Below are 13,965 nucleotides of genomic sequence, written 5' to 3' on the forward strand. Positions count from 1 at the left end.
TAGTCAGCAGATGTTCCCGGTCCAGGGCTTTGTTCTGAGGACCCTGAGATGAGCTGGGCTCTGTGCCCTGGGGAAGCACATGGCTGTGAAGCGAAGAGACTGGCAGGTAATCAGATGATTGCAAGCTTGTGAGCAGAGGCTAAGAGTGTCTGGGGAGGGATAGACTAACTGTCCTGGGCAGTTAGAGAAGAGTTCTGGGAGGTGGATGTCGAAGGATGCCTAGGAGTTTTACAGATAGACAAAAGAACTAAGAAGGTCAATGAAGGGGGATAATTTTGCTTAGAGAGCATCAGTGAGGCTCAAGTTAGGCGCATTGACAAGCGGTGAGCAGAGGCTGAGTGTCTCACTCAGGTATCTGTGTATGCTGGGGAGCCAACAAAAGTTTTATGCAATATGTACATTTTGGGTTAAAAGAGCCTGGGTGTTCAGGAGAGAAGTGACAAGGATCTTACCCGGGTGGGGACAGAGGGGAGAAATGGGGGAACTGTGAAAGAGACATTGTAGAGGCCCAATCCTGGGCCTTAGTGACTGAGGAAGAAAGTGAGCGTGATGACCAGATTCCTGGTATGTGAGGGAGGAGGGGTGGTTGTATAAATCTTGGAGCGGGGGATGTGGTAGCCAGTCTCCAGGATGGCACCCAATGATCCTGTGTCCTGATATTCATGCCACTGGGTAGTCCCCTCCTACACTCTATCAGGACTGGCCTCCGTGACCACTAGAATATGCAGAAAGGATGATCTGTGACTCCCAAAGCTGGATCATAAAAGACATCGTAACTTCTGCCTTACTCTCTCTTCCACCACCAGCTCCAGGGGGAGGCCAGCTGGCACATTGTGGGTACACTCGAGCAGCCCCATGGAGAAACCCATGTGCTGCAGGATGGGGCCTGCTGCCAACAGCCAGCAAGGCACTGGGCTCGCTCACCAACATCCACGTGAGCGGGTAACCATGGAAACAGATCCTCCAGCCCCAGTCAAGCCTCAGATGACACCTTGGCTGTAACCTCAAGAGAGGCCTTAAGCAGAACCACCCTGTGAAGTTTCTCCCAAATTTCTGATCCACAAAAACTGTGGGATAAATATTTATTATTTTAAGCTGCTAGATCTGAGAGTAATTTGCTATACAGCAATAGACAATATTAGGACTTAGACCATCAAGATCTTATTTTCCTACCTGTCCTTCCTAGAGTGAGGGTGAGGCACTCCCTAGCCCACATGGTCCATGCCTTCATCCACCTCTTTTTACAGCTTACAGAGTATTTTTACATGAGCAATCACTGTTGCAACCAACCCCAGGAGGTGGTTATAATCCACCTGTTCTACAGAGGGGAAACTGAGCCTCAGAGAGTTGGAGTGACTTGCCGAAGATTATACAGGTTGTCAGTGGCAGGGCCTGGACCACAACCAGGTCTGTTCCCAGGCTCTGAGTGGATCCACATCCTACCTGATGTGAAAACAAAGAATGTTGCCAACCTTCCAGTTCTACAAGGATCAAGTCATCAGCCACTGCAGTCGCTGACCTACAGTGCACCCCAAAAGGAATTCAACACCAAGAACAGGATGGGGCACTCTGTGCTTTGAAAAATCAGGCCCCTTAGATAGTTAGATATATCTCAGGAAGAGTTTTAATGGACCCAGATTCTTGCACCTTTCTATATGTAGAAAAAGCACTAAGATCATTAACTGAGATATCTGTTGCTTGTGACTAGCAGTGACCTTTCACCAAGAGGTAGACTTGATCGCATGTATTCCGCAGCCAAAATCCTATCTACATGCATCCTGGCTTCTCCCCGCTACCTCTTTGGAGCAGTCCCCTCGGGACTACTGAGAGGCTGTTTCCCAGGATGTCGTCCTCAGTAAGGTCCCGGAATAAAAACTGAAACTTGCAACTCTTAGGTTTTGCGTTTTTCCTTTGGTCAACACTGAGCACGCAGTAGGCTCTCAGCACAGCCTGGGGCCTGACGGCCAGATACGAAGGCCAGAGAGCCCAGCCACAGGAGCCCGTGCCAAGGGGGCTACTCCAGCCTCCCAGGACCTCTCCAGGATGGTGGCTCTATTAGTGGTGGCCCTGGCATTTACAATGATCGTGGGAGTCCAGCCTGGGTCAGATGGCACCCCCTGTATTGTTAGATGGCTCTTCAAGGAACCCAGTTTCCTCTCCTTTCTGAGATTCAGGTCCAGGCCTGGGAGCCCTTGAGGCCAGGGACTGAGGGGCTGGTCCCATCCTTTGAGAAGCACATGGGCAATGGAGGAGCCGGGAGGGAACCCAGGAGCATCCTTAGTTGGGGCTGAAGGAAGCTGGCACAGCATCCCTTGCCGGCCTCAAGTTCCACATTCCATTACAGAGCCCTTTGGGGGACCGTGAAGAAAGAACCTTCAAGGGATTTTTGGGTCCACAGGGAGACAGGCAGACACCCGGCAACCTGCCAGGCAGGGCAAGAGGTGCTGTGGGTTGTATGAGAGGCCCCGGAGTAAGAGAAGCAGGGTGAATCTGACACCAAGTAGTCAGTACTTCCAACCTGCAGGCCACTGAGGGGAGGGCTCTGTGTTTGCCTCTGCCAGTGGACATGAAGGGCCTGGTCTTTTCCTTCTAGAAAGTCTGATCCATTGTTCCCAGCGTCTCCATATACCCCACTGGCCCTCCCGGCATTGGCTGTTACTCACAGAGGGGCTCCTCACCAACTTCACTCTTACTCGTCTACAGTCAGAAAGCTGGTGAGGCCCCCAAAGTCGTCTCATTCCATTTCATCCAAGCTTTGGCGCCAAGAATAGCCTCACCCCTTGTGGATAAGGCCCCATCACCCATGCCTACTGAAGAGCCCCTGAACACAGGTGAGGGTGCTTTGTGGAAAACAGCCCTAAGTAGATTTAGCAAATAAAAATACAGGCTGCTCAGTTAAATGTGAATTTCAGATAAACAATAAACACTTTTTAGTGTATCACAAATATTGCAAGGGACTTACTTATACTTAAAAATTATTCATAATTTATCTGAAATTCAGTTTAACTGGGTATCCTGTATTTTACTTGGCAACCCTAGTACTAAGTTTCTGAAGTCACTGCTGTTTCCACCTCCATCTGGGAGTGGCCTTGGTCCTCAGAAATCTTAAGTTAATGGACCCTTACTGGGCTCTGACTCACTGTCAAACACGCTACTAAATTCGAAGTCCCCAAAGACAAATAGGGCAGGATCCCTGCTCTCAAGTAGGGAAAGGAGACATGCAACCAAATAAATTGTAGAGTACTGGGTATCAGGGAAGCACTCAGCTGAAAACCCAATTAACAATGACTTGAAGAAGGCTTTGTTTCTAACACAGAACAAGAAGTCCAACATATGTCTGCTGCTAGCTTGGCTCAGCAGTTCAATAGTATCAGAGGCAAGATTTCTGTAACTTCCTTGACTTTTACCTCATGGTCTCAAGATAGCTGCCACAGCTCCAGCCATCATATCTGTGTTCAAGCTGGAATAAATAGTGGAAGGCAAAGGTTTTCCAACCCTGCCTTCTGCAACAGATTTATATCCATGTCTTATTAGGCAGAACTGTGTTGTATGGCTATCTCTAACTGCAAGGGAGGCCAGAAAAGTAGACCATAGGATTATCATAATTGGATTAGACCCATCCCAATGTATTGCTGGGGCTGGGGCCATTGCTTTCCCAAAGAAAATCAGAGTTCTTTCAGGAAGGAGGAAGAGGGGAGTGGGCATTGAACAGGCCCAACTGGTCTGCCTTGTGCTCCAACAGTTTTGTATGAAGTGCTGTGGGTACACGCAAGGAAGTAGTGACACGCTCTACCAGAGGGGTGGTGGTCAGGGAAGTCTTCACGGAGGAGGTGGCTTTTCAGCTGAGGCTTGTGGGGAATCATTGGGAATTTGCCAGGAGCAGAAGGGAATTTCAGGCAGGAAGGATGGTGCAAACAATTGCATGGTAGGCACGGTGATTGCTGTGGCCAGGGGGTGGATGGACATATCTTTGAGGTCATCCTGAAGGGCCTCGACAGCCATGCTAAGAAGTTTGTGCTTTACCCCAAGAACACTTTTCTCACCTCATCTTACTCGACATCTCAGCAGAATTTGGTCCCTTTGTCCAGCCCTTCTCTCTCACCTTCCGGGGCTTATGACCCTCTGGCGCTCGCTTCCTCTGCTCCTGCTCAGGGTCCTTTGTGAACTCCTGCTTCTCTACCTGGCCAGCCAGTGTCCTCTGTTTAAACCCCCACTGAACCATGTTGCTTTCCCCCCAGAGCACTTGCCGCGGCTGGTAGATATTCATTTGTGTGGCTCTGTGATTACTGGCTTTCTCCCAGCCAGCCTGTAAGCTGATCCTGTGCACCTGCACCTGGCACATAGCAGACCCTTCATAAACATCTGTTGAATGAGCTGAGGAACAACGGCAACATGTGTGATGGGTGGGTCGGGGGTGGGGGCGGCATCAAAGGGGTGTGAGCTGGGAAGAGCTGTGGCTTGTTTCCCTGTGTTCTTGTCCTTCCATTGGCCACCGATCAGAGGGGGCAGGAGTGGGTGATGAGGAACAAGCAGGCTGGAGAGGGGAGACCAGACAGGATGCTTTTAGGTCTTTGGCTCTGCCTCTGAGACCCTTAGACCAGTACAGGTGGGCCCTCAATGAGGCCAAAAGAGATCTGATTCCCACCTGGTATGTCTTATCTCTGGGCATCTGGCTTCTTCCTTGCAGGAAGAGGATGGTACCACCCAGTCACCCCCTCCCTGGCCAGCTTGGGGCAAGGGCAGCAAAGGGAGGAACAGCCTTCTCCCTTTGTACACAGCTCTCTCACTGCAACGGCTGGTCCAGGGTGGGGCCCACTCCCCATCCTCAGATACCCAGCAATTCCCAGGAAAGCCCTGAACAAGGGACCAGAGCCTGGAGAAGGGTGGCACCTTGTAGCTGTGTTTGCCTCCAAGCAGTGATCCAGATCCCTGGAGAGGTAAGGTCTGCTGACACCACCGTGCCCATCACCCACCACCCTCCCAGAGCTCTCAGGGAGGTACAGCCCACAAAGGATGAGACAGGTGCAGGGCGGGGAGGGAGGAGAGAAGAGACAGCCTGGTTCCAGGCGCAGCTCCCGCAGGAGGGAACAGACAGGAGGCGAGTGCTGGGGAGAAATTCCCATTATACAGACGAAGCCCAGGTAGACTCTGGTTGGCCCAGATTCTGCCCCAATTCTCAGAGAGGTAATGGTCTTCAGGACTCTACAGCACATCACATTCAGCGTCCACAGCACCCCTCATCTGCTCACCTTGGTGACGGGACCGCAGCATCTTCCAAGGCAGCGTGTTCATCCTCAGATGGGCCCCCTAGGGCGCTCCCAGAGCAGCCCCTGCGGTGGGCAACATGACCTGCGTTTTGCAGTTGAGTGACCTGACCTGGGAGGTCAAGGTCATGCAGTAAAACAGGCCTCCTGACGCCCATGCCGGTGCCCCACCCCCACCAGGGAGCGGGCAGCACCCCTGTGGTCCCTCCCTTTCCAGTGCTCAGCCTGCCTAGTCAGCCCGCTCCTCCTCCTCCCAGCAGAAGACACACACACACACACACACACACACACACACACACACACACACACACTTCCAGCACCAAGGTCTGTCTGCAGAAGGAGCAAACGCCCTGGCAAACCTTTTTGGTTCTCCCTGTCCTGTATTAGAAGCTGGCTCTTCGCCTGCCACAGTCTTGTGAGGAACCTGCTGGATTTTTCCCTTTGTCTCTCTGTGTCCCCAGTTGGACGCAGCCGCATACACTCTAACGGGGAGCAGAGCTGGGCTCTCACTGCAGAGGAGACGTGAGGCCAGGAGGGGCCAGCGGACCCCCAAGAGAGGCCCAGCAGCTGGGCCAGGACTGCGTGTGGGCCCAGAAACTGTGTCCCCAGCTGCTGACGACACTGCCGCCGCACCCACGCTGCAGCCGAGTGCACCCTGGCCGCACCCGGCAGGCTGGCACAGAGGTTAGAACCCAGAGCTTTGGCATCTGCCTCCTGGGTTCAGTCCCCACTTTTTAATTGTATGACTTTTGATGACTTACTTTGCTTCTCTGCAGGTCGGTTTTACGATACAACAGGGATGATAGGCATTCCTACCTCCTAGGGCTGCTGCAGTGATTAAATGAGTTGCTACATTTATCCAGCAAATATTTGTGGAGTGCCTGCCGTGTGCCAGGACTGGGAGAACCAGAACGTCCTGGGCCCTGGGGGATAACGTCGTGAATGAAAACAAGGCTCTGGTCTCATGCAACTTACTTTTTTTTCTTTCCTTTTTTTTTTTTTGGCTGCGCTGCACGGCTTGCGGGATCTTAGTTCCCCGACTGGGGATCGAACCCATGCCCTTGGCAGTGAAAGCACAGAGTCCTAATCACTGGACTGCCAGGCAATTCCCTCATGGCACTTTGTATATATGCTGGGGAGGGGTTCGGTAAGAGGGAGGGGCTCCTGAGGGGGTAGAGGGGCGGGGGGCTCTCTGAGAGGGAGGGGGAGCAAGGTTCGGGGAGGGGGAGAGTGGGCGCCATGCGGGGAGGGGCTCATGGAGGAATCTGGTCCCCACCCCATTCACACGCACACATTCACGTACACAAATGCACGCAGAAAGACACACGTACACTCGCGCCTGCATGTGCACACACACAGAGCTCTGAGAGGACCCAGGTCCTTTCTGCTACATCCAGCAGGCATTTTGGTCTCGTCCCTGCAAGCCCTCTTTCCCGGCTGTGAGCAGGGCAGTGTCAGTGGGCTGAAGGCCTGGGTGCTCAGCAAGACTCTGCTTTTACTGGCCAAGTGGCTTCCTTCCCAGAGCCTCAACATACCCGTGCATAAAATGGGAGGGAGAGTCCCTGCCTCCCAGGGTGGGGTGCCAGGCTCAGGGGCTCTGAAGGGCAGGGCGGCGGGAGGAAAAGAGGCCGGTCTCACCATCCTCTGCCCTTGCTCCGAGCTAGCTCAGCCTTTCAGGACAGGTGAAGGGGGATGGGCCCGGCTCCCGGAGGGTGGAGAGGACTGGAACTGTTACCTAATGTCACCCGGAACCTCCCAGGGCGAGCCGGAATCTGACCTGGCAAGACCTTGGTTCTCAGGAAAACTGACCCTCTCCCAGGTGCAGAAGCCATCAGGCGGGGCTGGCACCCTTGGGAAGGGAGCCGTCCGGGGCCTACAGAGAGGCCTGGGCTTCTTCCATCAGGACTTGGGACTGCAGCATGAAGGCAAGCAGAGGGTTCCACCCCAAACATTCCAGAGGGCTGGCTGGACACTAGGAAGGACTGAGCCACACTGGCTGGAGAGGCCTGGGTAGAGGCCGATGTAGGGCAGGGCACAGGCGGTTCTCACTCATGGGAGAAAGTCTCTGGGGGCGAATAGGATGCTTGCGTGTGGGATTTGCCTACTCCCTGTGCAGCTTCAGGAAAGGCTTCTTTCCTCTCAGGACCAGAGGGGATCTAAGGGCCTTTTCAGCAAGCTATCAGTGCCCTTAGGGAAACCAGCCTAGCAAAATGTCTAATAGGCAGTGTCACCTGCACCTTCAAACTTATCCACCTGCTCCCACATTGAACACACACAGCGCTGCATCCACCCTCAGCCTCCCCAAGCCGCGTGCTCATACACACACTCAATAGCTCCTCTGTCCATCCCTGCATTCCTCTGGGGAAGGAAGAGTGGGGGGGGGGTACAGGGGATGCTATTACTGGGACCTACCGCCCTTTCCCTCAGGCCCCATGTCTCTCTTGTTCCCCCTCACATCACAGTTAAGGAGAAGGGATACCAGATGAGCAAGATTTGATACCTGCAGTGGAGGCCAGCTGATTTCTCTTACACCTGGGGACCGGGAGGGACGTGGGCTCAGGGCTGTCCCAGCAGCCACAGCCAAGATGGTGGAGAACTTGCCTCCCCCAGCAGAGCCCTCAGGAAGTGAAGGCTGAGAAAGCCTCCTTTTCTCCGTCTGCCCACTTCCTCAGACAGTGGAGAGGGGAAGAACTTGGGGCAAGTGGGAGCTGGGAAATGGGACACCTGGTCTCTGTCCTTCCACGTGGGGAGTTTGGCTCTGCCCTACCTCACCTGTAACGGCAGGTAACCTCTCTGTGCACCTGGAGCCCTGAGAGTTAACGCGAGGGACCACACCTGGGAGTGGAGAACAACAAAACAGACAAGGAGCTCAGGGGTTTTAGATTTCTTCTCTGCCAACCACAGGAATGTCCCTGAGGAGTAGGGGGTGGGGTGGCGCAGGGTGGGGTGGGGAAGGAGCCAGCCCATCACATGGCCAAGAAGACCTAAAAAGCCAGCTGACCCTTCAGCAGAGAGCTCAGGCACGTGGAAGGACCCGCTCTGCCTGTCCCTAAATGCCCTCCTCCAGCCCGGTGAGCCCTGGGTACACAAGGAAGGCAGGGTAGGGGGGGCAGCCCTAGCGGAGAAGCCTGGCTTCAGCCACGTGAATTTGTGCGGCTCCCTTCAGACTCCTGCACAGTAACCCAAGCAGGGAACCCCACAGAGGTCTCCACCACCCACAGGATCCAGTCCAAACTCCTTAGGCTGGTGCTCAGGGCCCTTCCCACCCTGGCTGCCGTGGCCTCTCCACGTCCATCTCTCAGTGCTGGCCTCGTGGGCCCTTCTACACCACACTGTCTGGATGGGCCAGGCATCTTGGCCCAGGCTGTCTTCTCTTTCTGGAATGCCCTGCTCCACGTTCTTTTCTGAGGAGGCCTGCTCAGCCCTCCAAGCCAGGTTCCGGGATCACTTCCTCTGGGACACCTTCCCTGGGTCCTGCAGGGCTGGCTGCTCCTTTTCTGTGCTCTGCAAGGGATAAGCAGAGGTCTCTTCTGGAGCTGGGGCCTCCCAGGGTTACTGTGGTTTCCATCTCCCTCACGAGACCTCAGTGGGAGCGGGCCTTGGTCCTCTTTGTGCCCCAGCCCCTGGGATGCGGCCCAGGATGTAGCAGATGATGCTCAGTAACTATTTGATGAGGCGATGACTGAGTGAATGAGTGAGGGCAGGCACTGTGAGGGCTCAGCCTCCCAAGATCTATGGCCCTTGCCCGTGAGCTCCCTGTGGGCCAGGTGGACAGGTCATCTGGGCTCAGAGTACCAAGCCATGAGCATGGGTGTGGTCTCCCAAGCCCAGGCTGCCCACATGCAGATTCCCAGGGCAACAAGCATTGATTGAGCGTCTACTGTATGCATCATCCCAGGCCATTCTCCCCCATGCTTGGCCCTTCCCACCTGGCCCTCTGCTCCTATCTCTCTGTCCGCCTGGAATACTCTTCACCCTGATACTCTCATGGCTGCTCCTTGGATTTGATCATGTCTCAGCAGAAAAGTCACCTCCTCCAGGAGGCCTTCCCTGATTGCAGGTTACCCCTCTCTATGCCTCATTGTCCTGTCTTAATGCTCTGCACCATGCTATCACTAGCTCCTATTTTCTGTTTGTCTGTTTGCTAATTGTCTTTTCTCTCCCTCCCTGCCCCTGACACAGAGATTATTAAACTCTTTGAAGGCAGGTATTTGGCCACTTTGCTCTCTGCTGCATCCCTACACCTGGAATAGCGCCTGGAACCTAGTAGGTGCTCAGTAGATGTTCAGTGAATGAGCGAACACAGAATTTGAAGATGAGGGCCCAAGCCAGACAGTCCCTGTTTTCAGAGTTCGAGGTGCAACAGACAGGCACATGCTTGGAGAAGGCCACCTGAATTGGCACATTTTGCCAAAGTTGATACAAGCCTTTTCCTCACCCCTGGAAACTGCATTCGCACCATGTCACATGCCTCTGTCCTTTAATGCCGATAACCTCCCTGAAGGTAGGGATGACTGTTTCCACGTGGCAGGTGAGGGAAGGAAGCTCAGGTGAGGCTGTGTGCCTTGCCCCCCAGGTCAAACACTAGAAAGAAGCATGGTTTGAGCCCCTCTCTATTACCTATATAATCTCCCTCTGCGGGGCAGGCAATTCTGCCTGAGCTCAGAGCAGGCAGGTGACTTGCCCAAGGCTTCATAGCCAGGGGAGGCTGCTGGAGCCTGGAGGCCCCCCTCTGCCTTCCGATCAGAACTCCTTCTTTGGGCTCAATTTACTAATAATTCCAGCTCTCCCTCCCCTCCCGCTGGCCTGCGGGGCGGGGTGTGGACTGAAGTCTGTATTCTCCAGCATCTGGGTTCTAGCACCATCTGTTTCCAAGTCCTCAGGCCATCTCTGCCTCGCAACCTTGTGACTCCAAAATCACACAGCCCCAACTGGCACTCTCCCCACCCCCGCGCCCCTGCCTGTGGGCCATTTCCCTCTTCCGGCCTCCCTATTTCCAGCAGGGACTCAGTCACCTGAGTTCAAAATGTCATTTCTCTTCTACTCCCCTCCGCCTGTTCCTTCCCACCGAATGAGAACAAGAACTGACCAAGTTGCTGGTGGAGAGATGGGGGGGGGGGGGGGGGGGCCGGGACGACAGGGGGAGCAGGACGGTGATGTGCTGAACGTGGCCACCTGGGGAGACGACCACGCCTGTACTAGCTTCCTACAGCCGCTGTAACAAAGTGCCCCAACTGGGTGGCTTCAGACAACAGGCATGTATTCTTTCACGGTCCTGGAGGCCAGAAGTCCGAAGTCAGGGTGTCCAGGGGGCCAGCGTCCCCTGAATGCTCTAGGAAGGAACACGTTCTTCCCTCTTCTCAGCTTCTGGTGGCCTCCAGCGATTTTTGGTGCCCGTTGGCTGGTAGACACATCCACCCGGTCTCTGCCTCCGTCTGTACACAGCCGTTCTTCTCCCTGTGGGTCTCTGTGTCTTCACACGGCCTTCTTATGAGGGTGCCATGGGTTGGGTTTAGGGCCCACCTGAGCCCAGTATGGCCTCCCATTCACAGATACCGGGGTTAGGACTGCAACATACTTTGGGGGGAGGACACAATACAACCCAGGACCCTGACCAGAGGCTGCAGGACGGCGTGGGAGGCCTTGGGGACGACTGAAACTGGCCCAGGAGGCTGCGGCCCCAACGCGGTGGGGGCTGAAGTGCAGGCCCTGGGGAGGGGCGATGGCTCTCCCAGCGGTGCTCCAGGGGCGGGGCTGCTGCCGCGGCCACGTGTGGGGGTGCTGTGTGGGGCCACCTCCCCGGGGGCTTTCCTCCTCACCCTGATGCACTTCTTCCTGGGTGAGGCCTGGGCTCTGCTGAGGGGACACGGGGCAAGGGGCTGGGCCAGGGTTCCTCGGGGAGAGTGTTTCTCCTGCGTCCTAAAACCCCTGAAATCTCCCTTCAGGAGGGTGAGTGTATGGGGGTGCTGGTCCCGGTGAGGGGAGCTAGAGGAGGGGATGGTAAGCTTTTTTCTTTTTCTTTTTTTGTGGCTTGTGGGATCTTAGTTCTCCAACCAGGGATCGAACTCAGGCCTACGGCAGTGTCAACACCAAGCCCTAACCACTGGCCTGCCAGGGAATTCCCTAGAGGTGGGGGTGGGATTCCAGGAGAGGTGGAGGTCCGTCCCATCCAGCCCTGGTGGCGGCGGGGGTGGGTGGCGGTGTCTCTGCTGTCCTTTCCCCGGGGAGACCCCAGGCTGCACATTGGGCTGGACAAGGGTCCTGTGGGTCCTGCCGTCAGGGCCCGGCCCAGCCTGACGGGAGAAGAGGTCTCAGCTGCTCTTACCAAGCTCCTGGGCTCTCCACAGAGTTGCCAGCTGTTCCAGAAGGGTTTGGAGTGCTCTCATACACCAAGGGCACCCCCTCGGCAGGAGAGTCTGATTGAAGAGGGCCTCAGGACGCCCTGTGAGGACTCAAGACTCTGTGCCGGGGCTCCTGGAGTCAGCACAGCTGAGTGGGCTCAGCTGAACCAGATGAGAGTCCCTGCCCGGGTTTGCGTGTGATCCCAGCTGCCCACCAGCCCTCCACCCACCAACCAGAACGGTGGAGCAAAGGTGAGAGTTAGGAGACCCGGGTACTGTGCGGGCTCTCTCATGGATTCACTGTGTGTCCTTAGCCAAGCAACTTCCCCTCTCTGGGCGTCACGTTCCCACGTGCAGTGTAAGGGTTGGACTCAGGATCTTTTCCAGGGTTCCCTCAATGTTGGAGGAGACTAATCCACAAGAAGGGCTTTGATGGCGGAGTTCCGGGCAGTGTGTGATGGGCGCTTGGAAGGAGTTCAGCCCACTGGGCTCTCCTGTTGCCCTGCTCAGCACCCATGCCTACTCCTGAAGATTTCACTTATTTCCAGAAGCTTCCTGCCAGCTGTCTGGTCATCTCACGTAGTGCCAGCAACATAGTGTGTTTGGGGAAAGCAGGAGATGAGACTGGGGAGGGAGGCTAGGGTCACACCGCACAAGGTCGAGGAGGCGGGCTAGCAGGTTTCCATCCAAGGGCCTGCTCTGCTCCGGGACGTGTCATGGGCACACGCATGGAAGTACAGCATGTTCTGGGGCACAGATCAGCTTCTGCGTGATTTTGTGCATGTGCAAGTGTGAATGTATGTAGGTGTGCCCCTTAACCACGTGTGTGTGCGCTTTTGTGGGTGGGTACCTCCCTACGTGAACTTGATGTGTGGGTAAGGGCTCAGATTTGTGAGTTCAAAATGTTGTGTCGGACTTCCTAGGTGGTGCAGTGGTTAAGAATCTGCCTGCCAATGCAGGGGACACGGGTTCGAGCTCTGCTCGGGGAAGATTGCCACAGAGCAACTAAGCCAGTGCGCCACAACTATTGAGCCTGTGCTCTAGAGCCCGCGAGCCACAACTATGGAGCCTGTGTGTCGCAACTACTGAAGTCCACACACCCAGAGCCCGTGCTCCGCAACAAGAGAAGCCACTACAATGAGGAGCCCGCGCACCACAAGGAAGAGTAGCCCCCACTCGCCACAACTAGAGAAAGCCTGTGTGCAGCCACCAAGACCCAACATGGCCAATAAATAAATAAAATAAATGAATGAATTTATATATAAAAAAATGTGTCTGTGCTTCTACGTGCCCGTGTTGGTGTGTGGGTGTGCGCGCCCGCGCATACTTGCGTGGGCCCTTTGTGTCCCAACTTTCCGACTCCGCCCTCCCCGGGTCCCCTCATTCCCCGCTTGGGGGAACCTCATCCTACAGGATGGTCCTGCCTCCCGTGCTACCCTGGGCCCTTGCCCACCCCGCCACCTGAGGGCGAGCAGCAGGACCTGAGGGCAGGGCAGGGGCGCTGGACTTCGGGGGCCGGGGGGAGGGAGAGCTGTGTGCACGCTCTCAGCTGGGCCACACACATGCTTAGTGTGACCCTGGAAAGTCACTTTGTGTTCTAGGCTCCGTTTCTGCCCGTCCCACCCCTCGGCCAGGGCCTCAGGCTCAGCCCGGGCTCCCATCACTTCCAGCTCTTTCCGACCTGCCCTCCCAGCCTCCGTGCTTACACCTCCGTGCTGCCTACTGGACCCCACCTTCCAGTCTCTGCTCACACTGTCACCCCCCCGTCCTCCTCCGGGCCCTGTCCTTGCTGGTTAGCTCTCCTCCTGGTCCTGGGCCCCCGCCCCAGGCCCCCCCTCCCCACAAGGCCTGCCTCACCTGTGCACCTGGCTCCCCTCCCTCCACAGAGCACGTCTCCCTTAATGGACTACGGGTGCATTGAAGGCTCAGCTTGTTTTCCATCTTCCCATCCCCAGAGCCGAGCACAGGCCTGCAACTCAGTAGCTGCTCGCGAAGGGTTTGTTAAACGAAGGAATGGAGGAGCAGGCGTGTGAAGGAGGGAGGCCTGCAGGGCTGGGCGGCCATGCCCCTTGCGCCCCTTATCTTGAGTTGCAGGTATCCGCGTCACTGGCTCCCCCCCCTGCCCCGGAAGGGGCTCCTCAAAGGACAGGAGCAAACCCTCTTCCCCCGGTACCCCCAGCGTCTGCCCCAGGGAAGGTTTCAGAGGTGGCCAAGGGGCTGCTTCTCTGCTGTTCCTGCTGATGGAGAGGGGAAACTGGACGAAGTCTGGAAGCTTCTCTGGCTACAGCGGGTCCCGCCTGGCCTGGGGTTAGGAGAGAGGTTTCTGGCGTGCGGGGAATAACGGCCTTCCCTTTGCCGAA

This window comes from Hippopotamus amphibius, chromosome 9, assembly GCF_030028045.1.
Source record: "Hippopotamus amphibius kiboko isolate mHipAmp2 chromosome 9, mHipAmp2.hap2, whole genome shotgun sequence".
NCBI lineage: Eukaryota > Metazoa > Chordata > Mammalia > Artiodactyla > Hippopotamidae > Hippopotamus > Hippopotamus amphibius.